This window comes from Chenopodium quinoa, unplaced genomic scaffold, assembly GCF_001683475.1.
Source record: "Chenopodium quinoa cultivar QQ74 unplaced genomic scaffold, ASM168347v1, whole genome shotgun sequence".
NCBI lineage: Eukaryota > Viridiplantae > Streptophyta > Magnoliopsida > Caryophyllales > Amaranthaceae > Chenopodium > Chenopodium quinoa.
In genome coordinates, this window is record NW_018744722.1 from 633078 (window position 1) to 656602 (window position 23525).

At 40.4% G+C, this 23525-nt stretch overlaps 1 long non-coding RNA gene across 1 annotated transcript; it reads right to left on the reverse strand.

Moving 5' to 3' along the window:
- Positions 1 to 6120: 6120 nt before the first annotated feature.
- LOC110703519 lies at positions 6121 to 10433 on the reverse strand. Its single transcript, XR_002507687.1, has 7 exons — positions 9733 to 10433; positions 8886 to 8953; positions 8658 to 8788; positions 8469 to 8565; positions 8099 to 8349; positions 7646 to 7804; positions 6121 to 6379 (listed from the first exon to the last, which is right to left on the reverse strand). It is a non-coding gene; the product is annotated as an uncharacterized LOC110703519 (long non-coding RNA).
- Between the last annotated feature and the right edge of the window lie 13092 nt (positions 10434 to 23525).

Sequence of the window (23525 nt, forward strand, 5' to 3'; positions counted from 1 at the left end):
TCGGCATTTTTCAGTACGTGACTGACAAAGTAGACAGGGAGCTGACAACCGTCTCTTTCAGCAAGGAGAACAGCGCTTAACGCATGATCAGAGACGGCCAGGTACATGTAGAGTACTTCTTTGGGCAAAGGGCTGACCAGCCTCGGCAAGGAATGCAAGTGAACTTTCAATTTCTAGAAGGCGGCCTCAGCATCCGGCCCCCATTCAAACCTTGCCTTTTTCTTAATTGCCTGGAAAAAGTATAGGCATTTGTCGCCTGATCGGCTTAGAAATCTTCCCAAGGCCGCCAGACAACCTGTTAACTTCTGAACCTCTCGGATGGTACGAGGCGACTGCATGTCAATGACCGCCTGCACCTTCTCAGGGTTCGCCTCTATTCCTCTCTGATTGATAAGGAATTCAAGAAATTTCCCAGACTCAACCCCAAATACACATTTCTTGGGATTGAGCATGACATGGTGCCGCCTGAGTGTGGCGAAAGTTTCTCGGAGGTCCGACAAATGATCTTTCTGAAGTTTAGTCTTGACAATCATATCATCAATGTATGCCTCGACATTTCTCCCAATCTGATCAAAGAACACAGTGTTTATCATTCGCTGGAAGGTAGCCGAAGCATTCTTAAGACCAAACGGCATGACCGTGTAACAGTATAACCCCTGATCAGTGACGAAGGCCGTCTTCTCCTGATCTTTCTCCCATAAAGGAATTTGATGGAAACCAGAGTAGGCGTCCATAAAGCTCATCAAAGCATGGCCGGCTGTTGAGTCGACCAGGTTATCAATTTAGGCAGAGGGTAACTGTCTTTGGGGCACGCCTTGTTTAAGTCTGTGTAGTCTTTTTTGGATCCACGGCCAGTTTATGTACCGCCAGATCAGGATTAATGCCTAGCATTTCATGGACTTCGAATGCTAAGATGTCCTTGTATTCTTTCAATAGTTTGTGAAAGTCGTCACCAAGGTCTCTCAGAGCAGTCGTCCCAACTTTGACTGTTCGATCAGGACGTGAGTCGTCTAAGATCAGGTCCGTATGCTCACCAGCCGGCTGAGGGCGGAACTCATCCGACCGCTCCTCTGCCAATGATTGCTATTTTCTTTATTTTCTTGCGGCCCCTGTCTGGGATGCCTTTCTCTTCTTGCCGCCTGCTTCTTGAACAGGCGCACTCTTCTTGACATTGTCAAGGTCTGTTTTTTCACCACTTGACCCAGTGGCCATAACAGTGGGCTTGACATCCGAGAGATAGCACTCTCGGGCCATCCTCTGATCTCCCCTTAGGGAGCCGACTGTTCCATTATCCCTCTCAAACTTGAGCAACATAGGAGATGGGTTTATAACAGCCTTGGAATTATTCAGGGTTGGACGACCCAGAATCATGTTGTAGGCCGAGAGTTCTTCTACTACCAAGAACCGGACTACCATGTGTCGTCCTTCCCCTTTTTTGCCCAAGCGGATGGGTAAATCCACTCGTCCCAGTGGGTTGACGACTCCTCCTCCAAACCCTACTAAAGGGTGGGAGGCCGGATGTATGCAATCAGTCTGATATTTTAGTCTCGACAGACATTTGCTACTGATGAGATCTGAGGAGCTTCCGGTATCTATGAGGATTCGGCCAACTCTCTGGTTGGCCACTTTACATTCAATAACGATAGGGTCGTCATGCGGCCCTCTTACCCCTCCTAGATCTTCTTCAGTGATGACAATCTCAGGAAATGTATATTTGGACGGCCGTTCTTGGTGAACGGAATTTACATCTAACCGCCTGATATTGTCTTTGTTGCCCCTAATAGTGGGGCCGCCTCCTGAGAAGCCGCCTGCAATGGTGTAGACGACTGCATCATCAGTATCGGAGCTGTCGGCCTGTTGATTCTTTTTGGCCGACTGCTTTTTTGAGGAAGTGTTCCCCGTAGATTTCTTGACATAAGTGTCAAGATCACCTTGCTCAGCCAGGCGGTCCAGATACCGCATGAGACTGATGCAGTCATTGGTGTGATGACCAACATCATCATGATAAGCACAGAATTTATCTTGGTTCCAGTTGTTCGCAGAACCCTTCATGGGGACCGGCTTCTCAATTGAGATCCGTCCCTTGATTTCTTTTAGGATAAACTGGTTATCGTTGTTAAACGCATACTTTGGGGAGTATGGTTTGAATTCTTTTTTCTTTTTCTAGGCCGGCTGTTTGGAGGAATCAGCCGCCCAGACCTCTTTTATCTTCTCATCTTTGTTTGACGACTGTTTCTGTCGTCCTTCTCGTTTGTCGAACCTTTTCCCATCCGACTGTTTTACCGTACAAAGATCAGTCGCCTGTATATAGGCTTCCGCTTCAATCAAGGCCTCTTGAAGAGTCGCCACCCTCTTTCGGACCAAGTCAAATTTGAAGGTCGACCCGTCCTTGAGACCTCTGAAAAAGTCAGTATAGGCTACCTCATCTGGTAACCCTTGAATCTGTATTCTCATCAGGTTAAACCGCCTGATGTAAGAACGAAGACCCTCCTTCTCGCCCTGCTGAATTGTTCCTAAATCAAGGGTCGTTTTCTTCGCAGGGATGTTCATGGCGAAGTTGGAGGTGAATAAATAAGCAAGCGTCCTGAAGCTATTTACACAACCAGTCGGCAGGTTGCCGAACCATTGTTGTGCAATTCCTTTGAGAGTCGCTGGGAAACACTTGCACCAGGTGGGATCATCCAACCCTTGAAGGTACATCAGGTTGGTGAAGGCCATAAGATGGTCTTCTGGGTTAGTAGTGCCGTCATAGGCGCCTACTAATACATTTTTCACTTTGGCCGGCTGAGCGGCTTCAGTAATTTCCTTGGAGAAGGCCGACGGTTGTTCACCAAGTCTAAGCAACCGTAGCTGCCAGTCCATAGGTTGGACGTTTTTTGCTGCAGGTCCACCAAACGGAGGTGGCTGCAAAAAATACTGTTGTTGCGGCACAAATGGTAAGTTTGGTACCGCCTGGTCTCTATGAAAGCCGGACTGACGGGAGGTGCCGCCTGACTGACTCTCATGATACGACTGAGTATGCCTCATCGAGGCATTTCGCAGACTGTCTTGAAAGTTTGAAGTAGAGGCCGACTCTGACAATCGGTCACTCTTCTTCTGCTCTAGCAGTAGCCGAGCGTCTGTGAATGTTTGCTTCGACCCGTCCGCCTGAATATGACGAATAGGTTTCCTATTTCCTGTAGGAAAACGGAATTTTGTGAAATCAAGGGCAGGTGGCTCCCGCTTCCTGGATTTAGGATGAGGAGTCGCCTCTCGCCCTTGAACTGGCTTCCTCTTCAGTGAAGTGGAGGGCTTCTTAGCCGACTGCTCCTTGACCAGAGCAGGCGGCTTCTTGTTGATCAACTCTTGAATCTCTCCCTTGAAGTCCCTCATGAAGGTCATGAGTTCGTTCCTTGTGATGGGAGCAGACCCATCAGTCGGCTGCTGCCGAACAGGCGGTGCGCCTGCTGGCTCGCTTCCTGTTTGAAGATGTTCCCGTTCCCTTCTTTCGGTATGACGGGTACGTCGGGCCCTTAGGGTCCCGTCTGAAGCTGTGTGAGCTTCAACTTCAAATTCACTCTCAGTATCATGGTCCGACTGAACTTGAGGGTCGTCTAGGGGACGCCTCTCTTCAGGAGTCGGTACAGACTTGGATGCCATCTCAGAAGTACTCTCCCCACAGACGGCGCCAAATGTTTCGGGGTTTTCTGATGTCCTGCGGGAGAGTTACAATTCTGAGACTGGAACCGGACGCCTATACCTGCAAAACAACGGAGACTCCTGGTGGTGGGAGCTCCGCCTCCAATGGTCAAGTTAGTACTTGATTAAGGAGTAATTAATGCGGAAATTAGAGTGAGTGGGTCTCTCTAGGTGAGAGTGTTTAATGTGAGTTTTTAGCGTAATCAGCCTGTAACTCTGGGTGTAATCAATGTGTTTTTTCTGTCCTCCCCCTTAATGAGGATTAAGGGAGGTATCTATAACCTTGGGAAACGTGCCAATCCTAGGTTTAGGTTAACCTAGGGCCGATTGGGCTTCCCTCGGAAGTTGGGCCTGGGTGGCCGGTTTCTCCATTAGGCAGGGAGTATGCCACGTGTCATGACATAACAGGTCCAAGGTGGACGAATAAGCGTGTGCCACGTGGCAAGCCCTGACAGTTCCAACTGGGGGACACTTGGCAGGACCTGATTGGCCCACGTGGCGCATTTCGATTGGTGGGAGCAAAATCCCCTAATCAACAATGATATCGTTAAGCAGTTTAAGAAGACAAAAGTTGAGATGAACGTATGGAAACTTTTGGTGACATCTCGAGAATATAGGTTGGCTGTAATGAATTCCTTGGACAAAATTGGCATAGATTCTGACACTACTCCTGAGGGATTAGCCAACTTCCTCACAAGTGATCTTCCTAGTCCAATTAATTTGATCACCTTTTCTGACAAGGATTTACCTCCAGAAGGTGACAAACATTACAAGGCATTAAACCTCACGGTAGTTTGCAAGAGAATGAATGTCCCTATGACTCTTGTAGACAACGGAACGGCCATCAACGTTTGTCCACTTAGAACTGCGATGATGCTAGGCATAAGAGATGAAGGTTTAACTCCGTCTACACAAGGAATAAGGGCCTACGACAACACTCGTCGTCAAGCTCTCGGTAAAATTACCATGAACGTAACGACGGGAGCAATAGAACATGCTACTACTTCCCAAGTAGTAGACATTAAAGCTTCGTTCAATTTAATGTTGGGGCGCCCTTGGGTTCATGACCTAAAGGTCGTCCTAAGAAAAGGCTATAGTTGGGGAAATTTCCTATCACCATCGATGCTTCGCCTATGAGGATCAAGTCTATAGAAAATCCAATCATCAATGTGGAGCACGACGAGAATGATGAAGACTTATGGGGCTTTAATGAAGAAGTCTCCTTAATCCAGGAGGATGAAAGGACCCCTCTTTTCCATGACCCCCATTCCAACATGATTGTAAATGCTATTATGAAAAAACAAGGACATTTTCCTGGGATGACCCTAGGAAAGAAGAAAGGAATAGCAAAATCGTTGGAGTCACCGAGCCTCCCTAAGTTAGACACTTTCGGACTTGGTTTCGAACCGACTCGGAAAGATCTCAAGCGAGCCTGGGAAAAATCAAAGGCACGTAGAGACGCTCGCACTCAAAAGAAAGCAATCCCAATGGATCAGTACCCTCTTACACTTAATGGTCAATTTATAAAAGGAGAGGACTATCCATGCCATGAATTTCCCGAGCCATTTGTTGTAAACGGCATAAGGCAATCGGGATTTGAGATTTTCTTGAATTGTTATTTCACATATGAAATCCCAACTCCTGTCCATAAGGAGAAAGCACCCCCATGCTTTGACTTTAACATCATGGGATAACTATTTGGGCAAGAAAAGAATGAGCCAACTTACAGAGAAGATAACTCCTCGCTCATTCAAACAGTCTTACAAAGCGAAAGCTTCGATCCCTCGAAGCTAATCACTCCAGCTGAAGGATCACTACAAGGGTGGCGCAAGACCGTCAAGGTGACTACTCCAAGGGAAGAAAAATATCCATCACGATAGGGCAAGGACCAATGTTTGAAGAGTCGTCTGAGTCAGAGTCTGAGTCGGAGTCTCTCCCTATAGAGTCATCTAGGTCTTTACTACTACAAAAAGCATGTTTTTTGGACGCCTTTTAGGCCTTTTTCGACGCTAAAAAGTGTCGAAAAAATATTTCTCGACGCTGCTAAAAAGCGTCGAAAATACGTGAGTCGAGAATTTGGAGGGACACAAAAAAGCGTCGAGAATATCGACGCCTTTTATGTGTCCTAACTAATATACGAAGTGTCGAAAAATACTTATTTCGCGCATTATCCCAAATGTGTATATATTTTAGCGACACTTTTTGTTGTCTTGCGTTTATTCGTGTCAGCCTATGGTTTGACGGGAAACACTTGAAATATGAAAAAATATAGACATTAAAAAGCGTCTAGAGTTTTTTTAAGCTTTTTTTTTTCCTTTTACTAAATTATTACCATCATATATACATTATAGTTATTTAAATTTATCATAAATTAAATTAATAACATTAAAATCAAAATAAACAAATATCATAACTATATTTAAAAAAATAATAAAACAATAATTAATCAACAACAATAAGAGTACGTAGTTAATTACCAAATTTACAAAAGAAAACATCAACACAATTAATAATAATAATAAAAAAAAACAAAAAAAAAACGTCGCATATTATAGTAGCTTGTCCCTAAATAATACATCACTATTATAAGACTAAAAACCAAAATAGATAGATGATGGCCTTATAGACGATATAGTCGCTTGTTTTGATGCTCAACTGTCCTGGCCTATTCTCTTGTTGCACCTACATTGCTTTTTCCAATCTTTAAAAAAATACAAAGTATAAATTAGTACATTACAAAATATAGGCTCAAGATTCAACATGTTGTATTTAAACAACAATGAAAAGACCAATATTTAAACCAGAACATACACATGCTGAGAAAACTACATACAACTTTGAGAGCATATTAAGAACTAGCCTTCACTCACAATTGAGGATCAAGTTATATCCCAGTATAGCTATTGCAACTAGGTAATGCCAGATATTCTTGTTGTACCAAGATGATTCTGCTTTATCGACAGATAAATGGCATAAATCCACACTGCCCTCTACTCATTTTGCTAAAGCCAGCAACAATATTATCCCTCATTCAAGAAACAATAAACTACTTTCTAGTAAAAAAACCCATCAGAAGTTCACAAATACCCATCTTAAAACCACTAGAAGTAACAAAGTGTATAAAACTGTCTGGTTGACTGAGGGAGGCATTCCGCATGTATAGAGCTTTACATGCAGATATGAAAGAAAGAGGTGTCATCAGAAAGTCCAGTTTTCACGTGTCTGAATTGCATAGTTTTCCTTCCTCTTCAATTCCTCTCTAACAAAGAATGCTTCACACTTGCAGAAAACCAAAATTCTATAGCTTCCTGTTGACATCCCTCATGCCAACCTCTCACCCCCAATAGAATGAAAAGCAAAATGGGGCATTGGCATAAAGTGATCTACTCAAGAAATCTATTAAAAATTAAAATACCAATAAAAAGGATAATCGACGCTTATACACACACACACAAGCTCTGAATTTCACACACATCTTATATATTCAATGTTCACTAGAACTAATTATCCACCCTTTAAAAAACAGTAAAATGAACAGCAAAACATCAAAAAAAAAAATTATAGTCAGTTAGTGTCTAGCATAAAGCTAGCAAATTTTTTGCACATTTAAAGATGTAGGTTACAGCTTAAGAATGATAAAGAATCCTTAAAAAAGGCAGAGTACATTGTAGCTCATATTTTTAACTCCCAAATGGAAGTTATATGCAAAAACAGATTTGATCACATTAATCACAGAAGCTAGCCAATAACACTCAATTCCAAAGTCAGTCAATTATTGAAAGAGGGAACCCATGGGTTTAGCTTTCTATAGGAGGTTTTAAATTATGTTCTACTTTGGCTTCATTTGTATCTAATAAATAAGATACTCAACCCATGTACAATTGCATTTTCACTGTCAATTACTCAACCATAACAAAATCAGACAAGATTATGAATATATTGATGTTTGATGCAATGAAAATCGTACCTTAATAAACTTTGGCTTGTCTTAAACCACATGTGAAATGTAACTCTCAACCAGAAATTTCAAACAAATCTCTAATTCAGCATCAAACGATCCATCAGGGGCGCTGAACAATTTCTGATCTTTGACACCAAGTTAAAAAATCTTCATACAAATCTACGGCTGCAACAACATCAAACAGCTGTAAATTGCAACAAACCAGCAGTATAGTAGCCAACAAACATATAAAGATATGCAAGCATCATATATTCTAAGGAGAAAGTTCCCCATATCATTCTTAACTTGTCCTCAATTAATGTCTAATATAATAGAATAATAGGAAAAAAAAAAGGAAATTAGTAAGAAAAACTACCTTGGGAGCTATCAAAATTCAGTTCCACTCCACATTAGGAGGGGGAGGGGTTCATAAATATTTCTACACAACAGGCTCACACTACAAAGAATGAAACAATATACCTAGGTAGTGCTATACGAAACGCTTATCGATAATCTTGAGGCTTCTCCTCATGCGCGCTACTTCTTTTTTCGTGTCTTTGTCATCAGCTTACTTGTTGCTGATTGTCGTATACAAGGTAGGCTCAGTAAGCTGCTGTCGCTGCTGCATACATGCTTTGGTCATGGGGGTGTGGTACGTATCCGTTACCACCACCATATATGTGTCCTCCGTAGTAGCCTCCATTCCACATATTTCCATAGTCACCTCTTGACTGCCATCCGTATAAGTGAAGTGTTATTTAGCATAGAATCACAGTTCAAGGCAGAAAATAGAATCACAAAAACCTGAAATCTAAACAAGAAACAAACATAGACAGTAGAGAAAATATACCTGTTTGTTTGTAGGTTAGCGGCCCCATGAAAGACAGACAATTTGCTTTCCTATAACTGACCCGTTTAGCTTATTCAAAGCCTCTTCAGCATGACCTCTGAAGGTGATACAATCCACAGTTATAATGTAAGCAATCTAATGAGAGATCAGATCATCAAATTTTGTTTCAGAGCATGGTATAAGCCTCACCTGTTTGCAAATCGCACAAATCCGCATCCTTTCCCTACTGGAATTTTAACATAAAATATCTCCCCATATTGAGAGAAAGGTTGCCTAAGATCCTCGTTTATGACACTAGGATCAAGCCCTCCAACAAAAATCTACAATAATAAAAAGATAGATTCATAATTGAAAGACAAAAAAAAAAAAACAAATTAATCTACTAACTATAATAAATTATTCTAGAAAGTCTATTACAGTTGTGTTTGACGAATCTCCTTCAGATTGAGAACCTTGTCAAGCATTGTTACTTGATCCATATCCACCTAGCAGCAAAAGATTATTTGAAAACACAAACATAAGAGTTCATTAATGTCAAGCATCTATAACTTTTGAGGAAATAGATTATTTAGAAAAGCCTTCTTAATTTTTTCCCCCCTCCTGATTCTTTGTTAAACTATTCTTCATCTTAAGTCATAACCAATCATGGTCAACAAATCATGATATGCAATATATATACACTTGAGAATGACAGCGTCATGCTGCACACATATCATAGACACATACACAACATCAACGGACTGAAAAAGGGAGCCTTATTTAATTATGGTGTGTATGTCTGCAAAGATAATCTCTCTGAGCTTATTAATTGGTTGTTAGTATGTAGTTGCAAATTGGTCTTTCATGAGAACATTTCTACCGAACAAATTAAACTTGCAAACTAGTGGTAAAGAACTGAAGCCACTTATTCAATTATTATGCACAAAAGGCATGTTTTGTGAACTAGGTACCACAACAACAGAGGTAACTGCTATATGAACTGTTGATTTGGTTAAACAAAAGCAATATTTGAACAAAATTAATGCAAATCAATATAATTAAAATTATGAAGCTGAGTATTTTAGAAACTAACTCTATATCTGAAATAATTCTGCAATTGAAAAAAACTAACATCAAGAACTCTTATTACCCAGAAAAATGAATTCATCTCAGCTAATAGCCTAATAAGTTGAGAAATCACCCATAATAAATCACATCAAAGCAATAAAAAAGAAATAAAAAATTCATATCAATTTTATAAACTGCAAATCTCAAAGAGACATACATTCAGCAATATTCGCCCTTGCTGTTAGAGGCTCGACGATTCTACTGCCCACCATTTTCATGGAATATAATGAGAAGGTGATCTTTGGTTTAAAAAACCCCTTCTTTTTCTTCTATTCGAGGTCCAAACTCTGCTTTGGTCCAACCAATAACTCTAAAACTATGAAAGAATGGAGTAACAAAATCAATGTCAAGTTTTACATGTAAAGAAATAGATCCAAAAAAAATGAAATTAGCAATCCAGTAAATCACTAATGTATAAGAAAATATCTAGAAACTAAGAGATTAATTGTACAAATAGAAATTCAACAAAATCTATAACCTGGGGTTTGAAAACGAGTAAAATTGAATAATTGCAACTTGCAAGTATCAATTAAAATCAAACAAAAAAATGAAAGAAGCAATTTATATCTATTAAGAGTAGAAAATTAACAAAGATTCATGTAAAAATGTAACATGTGAGGAGAACAAGAGCAATGGCTATCGCAAATCGAATTTCAATGCAAACCATCAGATTTGATATAAAGACAATAATTTTTGCCATGATATATAAATTACTGTGATAGATTAAACGCAAGAAGAAAGAGGATCTGAATTTAAACTCTAGGCCATGACTCCGTGAATCTATGTAAAGAACTCAGATGTAATGAAGGAAAAAAGAAGATAGTAGTTTTCGAGATGTTAGAATATCCTGTAGGGTTCCTGATGTTAGGTGGTTTTTGTGAATGCGGTACATCTATTTGAGTTCACGTGCGGGCCACATGTTAGTATTCTCGACGCTTTTTGTAGTCTAAAATTACTTTCGACTTTAAAAAGTGTCGAGGAAATGCGGGCAACATAATTAGATGTTGACGCCCTTGCTTGGCGTCGAGGCTACAGTGTCGAAAAAACACTCATTTTGTAGTAGTGTAATTAGTAGTAACACCTTCCCCTCCTATTTCTTCTCCTAGAATAGTTAGTGATCAAGTTCCTGAGGACATATCACTCTTTGATGTAATGATCTCAGATTATAATAATATTTCTTCTTCTCCTTATTTCTTGTGTTCTTCTTTAACCCAAGATGACGAGCATTGCTTAACTAACAATGAAATAGACAAAGAAATTATTAAAGTAGTGGAAACACTCGAAAAGAAAACACCGGTAATTGAAGAAACTGAAACGGTTGATATCTCAAATGATTCAACCAATAAAAGAGAAGTTAAAATCGGATTAACACTTAATGAACAAGAAAGAACCGATTTAATTAACTTACTTAAAGAATTTATCGATGTATTTGCTTGGTCATACGAAGATATGCTAGGTATTAATAGAGAAATAGCTCAACACACTATACCACTAATTCCAGGAATGAAGCCCGTAAAACAAAAGTTACGTCGAATGAAACCCGACGTAGCTCTTAAAATAAAAGAAGAAGTCCAAAAACAAATACCTGCAGGTTTCATCAAGGTATCTAAATACCCTAAATGGGTCGCCAACATCGTCCCAGTTCCGGAAAAAGATGGAAGGGTAAGAATGTGTGTCGACTATCGAGATCTAAATAAGGCAAGTCCAAAGGACGACTTCCCTTTACCACACATCGATATTCGGGTAGATAACATGGTAAATCACGCGCTTCTCTCATTCATGGATGGGTACGTAGGTTACAACCAGATTCTCATAACAAAAGAAGACATGGAGAAAACAACTTTCATAACACCATGGGGCACTTACTGCTACACGGTAATGCCATTCGGGTTGAAAAACGCGGGTGCTACTTACCAACGTGCAACAACTGCCTTACTCCATGACATGATGCATAAAGAAGTCGAATTATATGTCGACGACATGATTGTAAAATCAAAATACCATCAAGTAGCCTTAAGAAATTTTTTCGAATGGTTAAGAAAATATAATATGAGGTTGAACCCATCTAAGTGTGCTTTTGGAGTCACCTCAGGCAAGCTTTTGGGTTATGTCATAAGCTCTAGAGGAATAGAGATAGACCCGACCAAGATTAAAGCAATCATGTCAATGCCACCGCCCAAAACCGAGAAACAGATTCGAGGATTTATTGGCCGGTTGCAATACATAAGTAGGTTCATATCAAAATTGATGACAATATGTGAACCAATCTTCAAAAATCTCAAGAAGAATGTACCAGTGATATGGGATGACGAGTGTCAAAAAGCCTTTGAAAAGATCAAAGCCTATCTCGCAAATCCTCCCGTATTAGCACCAGCACTTCCCGAAATACCTCTTAGGTTATATTTGACGGTCACCAAAGAGACAATGGGAGCTATGCTAGCACAAGAAGTAGAAGGCAAAGAAAACGCAATCTACTATCTAAGCAAGAAGATGCTCGAATACGAAGCACGGTATACGCCACTTGAGAAGTTGTGCCTCGCCTTGGTGTGGGCCACAACCAAGTTAAGACATTACATGCTAGTGCATACTGTCTTTGTAGTCTTCCGATTAGATCCACTCAAGTATCTATTCGAGAAATCTACACTCAATGGACGCATATCAAGATGGATAGTCAATTTAGCCTAGTTTGATGTAAGGTTTATGCCGCAAAAAGCTATCAAAGGATATGTGGTGTCAGACTTTCTAGCAGACTTTCCAATAGAAGAATCGACGCCAATACAAGAAAATGAATTTCCAGATGAAGACTTAATGGTCACTGAAGATGATACTTGGACCTTGTACTTCGACAGAGCTTCAAACCAAAAGGGATGTGGCGTTGGAGTATTACTAGTATCACCTAAAGAAGAGCATGTTCCAATCTCCATAAAGCTTGATTACGACGTTACCAACAATGCTGTTGAATATGAAGCATACGTGGTAGGCCTTGAAACATCTTTGGCATTGGGAGTAAAAAAGTTAAGGATATTCGGAGTCTTTTCTTTGATTATCAATCAAATATCTAAAAGGTGGAAAGTAAGGAGCGAAAGTCTAGCCCCTTACCAAACCTATCTGGAAACTCTTACCGATCAGTTAGAGAAGGTAGAATACACATATCTACCTAGGGAAGAAAATCAATTTGTTGATGCCTTGGCAAGACTAGCCTCAATGGTTAGGATTCCCACGGAAATCGAGCAAATGCCTTCAACTATAGAGAAAAGGCACAAACCAACATACATCTAGGCTATAGAAGACGACGAAGTAGTCCAACACAAAGAAGAAGAAGAAGAAGAAGAAGAAGAAGAAGAAGAAGAAGAAGAAGAAGAAGAAGAAGAAGAAGAAGAAGAAGAAGAAGAAAGAAGAAGAAGAAGAAGAAGAAGAAGAAGAAAGAAGAAGAAGAAGAAGAAGAAGAAGAAGAAGAAGAAGAAGAAGAAGAAGAATTGTGGTACACGAATTTACTCAATTATGTCACCAAAGGAGAATACCCTCCCCACGCTGACAAAAGAGCAAAACGAGCATTAAGACTCTTGGCTTCCCAATATGTACTCATAGACAACGAGCTACATAAAAGGGTACCTAAGGGTCGAGCTCTCTTATGTGTAGGAAAAAAGGATGCACAAAGAGCAATGAGAATAGTCCACGAAGGAATCTGTGGCTTGCACATAAATGGCAAAATGTTAGTCCAAAAAATAATGCGAGAAGGATATTATTGGACTACAATGAATAGGGATTTCCATCAATATGTAAAAAGATGCCCTAAGTGTCAAATCTATGCCAATTTAAAACATGTTCCTCCATCCTTGCTCTACACCTACACATAGCCATGGCCATTTTCTACATGGGGAATTGACATCATCGGAAAATTACTCCCCCAGGAATAGGAGGCCACGAATATATACTAGTAGCAATTGATTACTTCACAAAGTGGGTTGAAGCGCAATCATACGCAAACTCACTGCAAAACATGTAGCACTCTTTATCGAGAGAAATATTATTTGTCGATAAGGAGTCCCACATGAAATGATAAGTGACAATGGAACTCACTTTCAAGCCGAATGTGAAGAATTGTTACAAAAATATGGCATTCAACATCATCATTCTTCCCCTTATAGGCCTCAAGAAAATGGAGCAGTCGAGGCAGCCAACAAAAATCTAAAGACTATCATAGAAAAAATGACGGAAAATTATAAGGATTGGCCTGAGAAACTTCACTTAGCATTGTGGGGTTACCGCACGTCAATTCGCACATCAACAGGAAATACGCCATTTTCCTTGGTATATGGAATGGATGCCGTACAACCTGTCGAACTAGAAATTCCATCTCTACGCATTGCGTTAGAGAGTAAACTCGATGAAGTTGAATGGACTAGGGCAAGATATGAAGAATTAATTCTACTCAATGAAAAACAACTAGAAGCTCTATATCACACTCAGTGTTATCAAACTCGTATGGCTAGGCATTTTAATAAGAAGGTCAAGACAAGAAACATCAAAGTAGGAGACTTGGTATTAAAAGCATTAAGGAAAAATGTTTTAGATCCAACGGGAAAATTTAAACCTAATTGGTCTGGACACTACATTGTCAAAACAATCCTGTCAGGAGGTGCAGCAAAACTAACTGATATGGATGGCAATGAGTTCTCGAACATGACAAATCTTGACCAACTTAAGAAATACTACCCATAATTACTTGAGTAGGATACTCAAGAGATCTACGTTTAGCCTGATTCCTTAAGAAAGGATACGTAGGCAACCCTTTACGGGTGCGGCCACTTTATTTTTCGAAAATCTCGCGTCCCAAAATTAATTAAAAATTCGACAGAAGGTCGGCGAAATATCTGCGTCACAGAAAACGTTCCAGCGTCAGCAATTGAGCATTAGCGCCAGCCGACGACCGTTAGCGCCCGACGATGGCACCGTCGCCTGACGCCAGACCGCCTTGGCCGGCGCCAGTCGCAAATAGGTGGCGCCAATTCACAGTTTAAATTCTGGGAATGTTTCGGTGTTTTTTGGAAAATTTTCGACTTCCGTACTCGAAGAATTTCTGGAAAATTAATTTCTTTCGGTTTTCAGTGCTTTAATAAAATAAATTTAAAGTAAATAATTTAATTAAAAGCTGAAATTTCATTAATAAAATAAAATTACATTATTGATGGAATTTAAATAAAGTTGAAATAAATTAACTTTAAATAAAAAAAAAAACATAAACTAAGTCTAATAATTGGAAATTAAGCAATGCTCCTAATCTTCCTTTTCTTTCCTAGCCCTTTTCCAATTTTTGTCTGCTTCCTCCTCCTCATCCATAACCTTAGCTAGTAGGCATCCTTTATAGGACCTACATTCAATCTTAGAGTAGATAGTTTCCCTTTCAGCTAGGACTCCATGCTTCTTTTTCTACCCAAGCTTCTTTCTCTATGGTGTCAGCTTTCCTTTTTCCCTTATCTTTTGTAGTACTTTTCTTCCTAGGCATTGCAGGTGTCTTGAATTCAATTCTTTCACCTAAGCGTTCCCTAACAGGAACCAACTAGTCACCTAGACGACTCTTCACATCAGTTTTATCCTGATTTTTCTTCGAGTCCTTTGAAGGTTTCTTCAGCAGCCACTTCTTCACATCATTGGGCAAGGAAGGAGGAACCTTTTGGGAAATCACTTCCCATAATGGTCTAGCACTCCAATAAGCATCAAATCTGTCTACTTCCTGGGGGACAGGGAACTCGTAGGGAGGACGAAGATCTCCAGAAGGAATATTCTGAAGTAAGCCGTATTGTCTTTTTACTCTGCAGGGATAGTAATAAGTCATACGGGACAAACTTGGAAGACGGCAGAAAGGTTGCTTGTTAACACCAACCATCCTTTCTATTTTCCACCACGGGATGACCCACTTGATAGCAAAATTGCGAGATTCGAAGACCCTTTTCCATTCATGGCGCCCCATTTTAGAGAAGCGTTTCTTCCTCCTCACGAAACAATTTGGAGTGTACTTCTCAATGTTGTCCGGAGGGCTAATTAATTCTAGCCTTTCCATTAGCCACATCTGTAAAAAATTGCAATGCAAATAAATTATTATTACTATACAAAAATTTATTTTTTTATTTCTATAATTAAAAATATTATTTTTCTACCTGTAATGAAATTGGAGAACCTCAAAAAGGTGCTTTTGGGTTCCTTTTCAATTCATCAAGACTAATCATAGTCTCTCCAACTATCCATGGCATTGGATTTCTCCCTGATTAAATTTGTTCTAGTACAGTGGTTATAATTAATTGAACCTCATTATTTTTACCACTACTAAGAAAAAATTGATTAAGCATACAAAATAAGAAAGCCCTTCTTCTATATATATGAAAAGATTCGGAGTGAGGTTTATCAAAATAATGGCGAGCAAATTCTTTCAAATTAACTATGTTGCCATCTACTATTTTAGATAAATCACTTTCTTTTAAATTGAACAAGCGTTCAAAATCCTTGTGATAATATGCATCTATTCTAGGGATTACTATGAGATCATTTGCAGGGAAACCTAAAATAGCACCAAATTCTTCCGGCAAAGGGCTAATTCCATCATACCCTATTCTAAATCAATGAGTATCAACATCCCAATATTCTAGAGCGGTATGAATGAAATCTAAGTCAAGATCTACCGCTTTGATACCGTAAATTCCCCCCAAGTGGAACGCATCTAATTATTTTCTTTCTTTGGCATTAACAGACCGACACCATTCATGGGTGTATTGGGTAAAAATTTTGGTGACTAGAGACATACTATTATTTTTCTAAAGCTAAGAATTATTTTATTTGCTGAGATTATGAAAAGAATCGGCTGGGCAGGGGGCTATTTATGCACGAAATCGAAGCAGTTTTAATCTGGGAAGGATATGGAGTCAGCGCTATTTGGCGCCGGACGTTGCTATTGGCGCCAGACGCCAAAGCTTGGCGCCAAAAGCTAAGTGTAGCGCCTGGCGCTACACCAATACGCGTGGCGCCAACTGGCGCCAATTTTCCTCGTCGTATGCGCTTTCTAAAACCGTGTTTTTACCTTAATTCGAGTCTGCTAATGACTTTACGGCTTCCTTATCTTTTTCTAAACATCTTTTTATTCTTTTTTTAAATAATATAGCTATTATATTAATTATATTATTCTTTTTTGGATTTTATTTAGGTTTATTTCCATGTTTTTATAAACCCAAGTTTTTATTTTACCTTTTCCTTTTTTCATTTTTTCTTTTGGGGGAGAAAGTTGGATACCCTCCATCAATAATAAAAATGACGGAATTTTTGCGCAAAATTACTTGTCACATTTTCTTGCACACACAAACATGCACATAATAATCATAATAATAAAAAATGAAAAAACATGATAAATAAAATAAACTCATAACAGTATATATATACAAAATATGTCTAAAAAATGAGTCTAACTAAAAGGCAAAGTTCTATACAAAGCCAAATAAATAATAAAAAGCACAGGTACAAACTACGCCGCCGGGGGAGGTAAACCCATCATTGCATAAAACTCCGCCGTATGAGGAGTAACCTCTCCACCTACTCCAGCTCCAGCTCCAGCTCCAGTATCAGCTCCAGTCTCCGCAGGAGGAGGAAAACTAAACGTGGGACCGGTCCACCCAAGATCAACCAAAGGCTGTGGCTGCGGAGGCTGCTGCGATGACGAGCCAACCTCGTACATCCCACCACCTCTAAGAGCCGAGGTAGCCTCTCCCTGGCCTACCGGCGCAGCATGAGCACCCTCAGAGGAGGAACCTGAGCCCTCCGCCATATCAGTACGGGCAGCCTCAGAACGACCACCCTACCTCCTAAAGTAGTGCGGCGACGTCTCGAGCTAGACCTCGCCGGATCCCTCCGCACCTCAGGTCTCGTGGGGGTACGAGAAGGAATGGGCTGACCCTGCAAAAGGAATTAAAATCTGAAACAAGGCAAAATCAAAGCGGTAATGCAAAACATATGAAAAAAAGACTACCTCCTGAACGGCGTCGTCCCGACGGCAAGTAGCCACGTTCCTCATCCGGACAAGCTGGCTCCGGAAGGCTTCTATACATCGTGCCATCGCCGAAACCACCTCGCGCGAGAACTGTAAAAGAAATAAGTCAGTAAACATGCATAATATATATGGACAAAAGTTGCAAATAAATAAGCTTACCCGAGTCTGGTGTCGAGGAATCGACTGCTCCACGAAGCGTTCGTCCTCAGGAACCGGAGGAATCATCTCCTCAATCGGCCCGTATGTCCCCTGGTAATGGATAGACATACGGGGTGGCACGAACTCAGCAGCATCGTCCTGATAAAACAAAACAAAGTCAGTGAAGCATTACTTGGGGGCTACTTAACGAAAGATAAAAGCTGAAAAATTGTACCGCCACATCCTCAGCCGGTACAGGAACTGGAGCTAACAACGGCAGTAGCTCCTCCGCATAGCATCGCCCAAGGATCGTGCAAGATCGCCAAGGGGTACCAGCTCGCTCTGACATGCTCAACAACCTCGCGGCGTTAAACATATGACGTGGTGGAGGAGCAGAAACGACAAAAATATTGGAGGAATGTTGTCTAGCAACCCACTCTCCAAGGTATGCGATCGCTCCATAAGTCCCCAAGAAATAGCGACGCTCAGCGGAAGATTGCGCGGCTAACCCAGGGACTGCCAGGCCGACCCACGGCCGGTATAGCACCTCAGGCTCCTGCAAAGAGCGTCAATCAGGCGAGAATCTATCTAAAGCATCGCAAAATGGCAAATAAGAAAAGAATAATACCGCGATGATCCAGTCTCGGACATACGCAGTGGACATCCCCACACGGCGGCTGCCCTAGGAAGCACTCACTGGAAACCTGCGCGGTGACGGTCTCGCCGGCGTAGCAGAAGGGAAGTACTCGTAGAACCAGATCTACAAGGAGTTAAAATTATCAGCAAGTGCTAGCTAAAGTGTAATGTTTACTTCTACGACCCTCCAAAAGCTGGATAGAGCAACATTTGTCGGTGACGACACGAGTCCCTCAGCGCTCGAATGAAGTCAGCATAGGCTAAGCTGGCCCAGTCATAAGTCTCGATCCGATGTAGATCGCGGACGGCAGGAAGGTAGTAAAGCAGCGCCCTACTACCCTTGTTAGGGGAGAACGTCGCTGACAACAAAATAAGCGAAAAGATGCACACCCGCTGCACTCGGGTGGTCGCACCATCGTCAAAAGCCGCTGCCAGAGTCAAACGGCGAATCCCCCTAGCGCTGAACTGAGACGACTCGACCTCAGCTCAAGCCCTAATGGTAATCGGCCCCAACAACTCCTCGACCTCAGGGGAAAAGACGTCGATCCCCCTGTCGAACGACAGTGGCACGGAGCTAAACTCCAGTCCTGTGATGAGACTGAAGTCGGTAGGAGTGACCATCATCTCACCCCAAGGAAAGTGGAAAGTGTTGGTGGTGTCCCAAAAGAACTCCACTAGAGCACGAACTACATGGTGACCCCCGCTAGAGGCAACCATCGCCTCGGAGGTCTCGTACAACGCAGTAAGACCGAAAGACTCCCATAGGATTCTCGTCTCGACATCTCTGGCGATGTACATCTTGTACAGATCGCCCAAACCGTCACAGCTGGAGCCATGACAGCGCGTCATCCCAACGGTGATACCCCAACTCACCTTCTCAGAAATGTGGTGGACGGGGGAAAAGAATAAGGTCCGCTCGTCCCACTCAGGGAGTCGACCAAGCAAAGTGGACGGCTACGCATCGTCCTCCACGGGATCATGCTCCCGTCGAATGTCTCGGGACCGTGAACAAGAACCTCGCTGTCTAGCCATGCTACATTGTGCAGAATTATCATAAACAAAGGTTCTATAGTATCTAAGGTTCGCCTAGTTGCATGATACTATGTTTGCAAAAAAAAAAAAAAAACAGAGTACGTAATACTAAAACAGAGCGCAAATTCAAATTGAACATAACAACATTTTTCAAGTAAACAAACAATTTCTTGCAATACTATAGTAATTATTGTGACAAATTAGACAAGAATCGCTAGCAAAAACGTCAAGAACGGGCCACATTGTATTCCCGACCTCAAGAGGTCTAACAATGGCCATTCGTTCATTTCTTCACCAAATTCAGTCAAACAAGTCTCAAATTACTCCCAAGGCAATATATAAACATAATCAAGCAATTTCAGGCATAAAATTTGATAAACAAAGAGAATTGAGTATTCTAAGTTTCGAATTTTCATGAAATTCGAAAATAAACACATGCAAAATTCATAAAAACCGGTGTGAGTTCGAAGAAAATTACATATACCTGGAAAATGGATGATATAAGCTTTGATTTGCAACAAATTTGAGTGAATTTGGTTGAGAAACGAGCAAGAACGAAGCAAGTGAATTTCTGGATATTTTCGAGCAAAACGCGACGAGCAGCAACGAAAATGAAGAAGGAAGGGGTATTTAAGGAATACCCTATTCTGGCGCCAAGCGCTAGACCTTGGCGTCAACATATAGGCTTGGCGCCTGGCGCCAATCCCAGCGTCTGGCGCTACAGCCAGTTGTGTGGCGCTAACGTTATTTCAGCGACGCCAGAATGTTCAGCCATTCAGTGCGGTTGTTCTAATTTTTTGCAATATGTTTTGGGTTCCTTGGTATGCCAGTTAGCCCCTCTAAGCAATTTGAAACGATTTTTAGTAATCGGCTTGATTGCACAAAGTGATCGACCTGATGAAAGATCGTCTCACTTAGCTTAAAGCGCCTAAGCATTGGCTCATTAACAAAAGGCACGACATAGTGGTTCATTCGAAAAAGGCACCGACGTACACGTTCAAAAGCAACAAAAGCGCCGACGTATAGGCATAGCGGAAGCAAAGTTCAAGAGAGCTTTAAAAGATCGACAAGCAAAGATCTTCGGTAATTTCCTTTGGGAATTTATCGCAACAAATGAGGATGGCTTCAAGCGAGGATATCTTCGACGACATTCCCTAGATTGTGGAGAGTTGTCACAAACAACTGAGGTGATTTCAAGCGAAGTTGTCTTCTATCATGATTTGGGTATTTTTATACCCAGCCAAATTGGCCAATCAGAAGCCGCCACGTGTCATTTGTAGAGGTGCCACCTAGACCTTTGAGATGGTGACACGTGGTAGGCTGGTTGACAGGGTAAAGTCGTATCCCCTAATAAAAGTAAATACCTAAATCCTCTAACTAAAGTAGATAGGGAAGTAGGGTCGATCTCCACAGGGAAACAAGTCTTTTTACTCCTAATTAATTATTATAATCTAAATTATCTAAGTAACCAATATTTATATTTGAGTATGAAACTAAACTACAAAGAATAGGAATAGGGAGAAAACAATATATAAAAGGATCTAGGGAATAGTTTCACCAATAAATAATACTCCAGGGTAAAACATAGTAATCAATTATTGACATTGCATAAATAACATGATTAACAGGCTCTCGCAATTTATTAATCAACATAGATCTAACAGGCTCTCGCAATTTACTAGATCTAAGTTCTTATTGAAAATAGCCTTTAATATCAAATTAACATCTGTTCGATTCATCAATTTAATATTGCTAAACTTTTACAAGCCGCAATTGTAAAACGTTAAAACAATTCAATAAGAAATTATCATGCAATACCAATAATCAATAATAGTCAATCATCAATGCATCAATTAACCAGATTGTAAAGGGCTTTCGCTACGTATTACAATCACAGAATTAATCTACCGGTATTAAATCTCATCTCTCGAATCTCTACTTAACCATTTATAAATTAATCTGCCTATTGAAACTAAACCTAAACATTAATTCTCATCTCTCGAATCTTGAATCAATATTGTCAAACTCATGCATAAAAGATAGGCCTAATCTAGTCACAGAGTATTAAATCAATCAATAGGAAATTAATCTAGCATTGATAATCAACAACAATAATTTACCCCCTCATATTATTTATTAGATCCCCATAAACCCTAGAAATTAAACTACTCACAAATCATCATGACTAAACTAATCAAATAAATAAATAAATAAAAGCATAATCAAGGGAGTAAATAAAATAACTGAAATTAAAGGGGAAGAAATTGTTACCAAAAAGTAATTTGGAATTAATGGAAGAATTAAGGACAAAAGTTTAGAGAAAGAATTCTAAGAGAATAATTAAGAGAGTAAAGAAAGAGTAAAGAGTAGAAGAAGAGATACTAAAATCGTATTACGGAGGAGTATTTATACTCCGTACAAAAATCCTAAACTAAAACAAATTAAAACTATGTTAATCGTCTACTAAGAAAACACGCGCCCGATCGGGCGCGCCTTTTTTTGTCTCTAATACTAATCTCGCGCCCGGCCGGGCGCGTCACCGGGCGCCAGACTAAGCTTCTCCCGCCCGGCCGGGCGCGCCTCTGGGCGCCAGCCTTTTTGGCCGAGCGGCTCATTTGGGCCACTTTTTGGACTTCGATTGGGCTCCAATTATTCGGGCCAATCTGGGTTTCCTCTTTGGGTCTTGAATACTTGGTCCAAATGCCCCGGTATAACCTATACCAAGCCCTTAATCACCGGTTCGATGGTTCTAACCGGCCCTGGGCTATAAACTCTGGTCGTGCTTCTCCAATGTTCGTGATTGCTCCAAAATATCTCGGGAAAATACTCCAAAAGCATAAATCCATGCAAAAGTCAACCAAATCTACGAAAACACTAGAAAACACCAATTAGTAATAAAAGTGGCTCTAAAGAGCCAAAAACACTGCTAATTATAACCAATGGACGGGGGTGAAATAATATATAAAATAGACACATCAAACTCCCCCAAGCCAAACCTTTGCTTGTCCCTAAGCAAAGATCTCATCAATGAATCAATAGATATGCTTCACCCCAAAAAAGTAAAAATCAAGCACAAACGATCCAGGGTAAATCAAATAAACATGTTTTAGAGTCAACCAATCAAATCCATCTAATTACCAAACTCCCCTAACAATTGTCAAACAGAGCAAACCACAAGAGCATATAGAATTCAAGACTAGTGCTCACACACTCGACTCTCATTTATGTGGCAAGTAAAAGATGTACTCGATCGCTCTCCATCCAACCCCTTTATGTGAACAATGCCCTCCCAACTCACACTCTCGTGTGTATAAAAACAATATACGCTCAATCCTACTAGTCGACTCGAAATATGTCAAATCATAACTTGCATTGATAAGCGACACTTTCACATTCATACAATTCTACGCACAAAGGTCGGAAGGTCTTTAAAGCTTGTAATGTAAGGCTAGGGTAAAGGGTAGGAATCATTTGGGAACAAGTGAGAGAAAAGCTATGCTTAAAGGAGCTATATTCTAATAAAACCCATGATCAAAATAAATAGTGATCAACATCTCCTACATAACAACTCTAGCATCAACCAAATATACTCCAATCATAATAAACAATCCCAACTCTTACAATTTCACTCATAAAATATAATAATGAAGAAGTAGAGTGAATAAACAAACTTTATTTTCCAAACTTGAATTTTCATTGAAGCTCTATTATTTTTCTTTTGATCAACCTCCAACTAGAACATTTGAACATTTTTTCCTTTTCGAAGTTCACTTATTTTTCACATTCTTTTTTCTTTGAACTTCTTTTTTTTCATAATATCATGCTTTATTTTTTCTAGAAAATATAACTCTCAAACTCATCAAAATTAAACATGAATAACAACAAAACAACTTCTCAAAGTCCCACCCAAGTTGTGCAAATAATAAGCACACTACAAACTCCCTCACCTCACTCACTAATAGCTCCCCCAAGCCAAGATTGGGACTAGTAACTAATGGGGCGAAATAGGCTTGTAATACGGCTAATAAACAACAAAAGGTCAAGGCAACAACATGGGTAGCAAGAAGGGAACAAATGTATCTACAATATCTGGAGGCTACCTAAAAGAACAA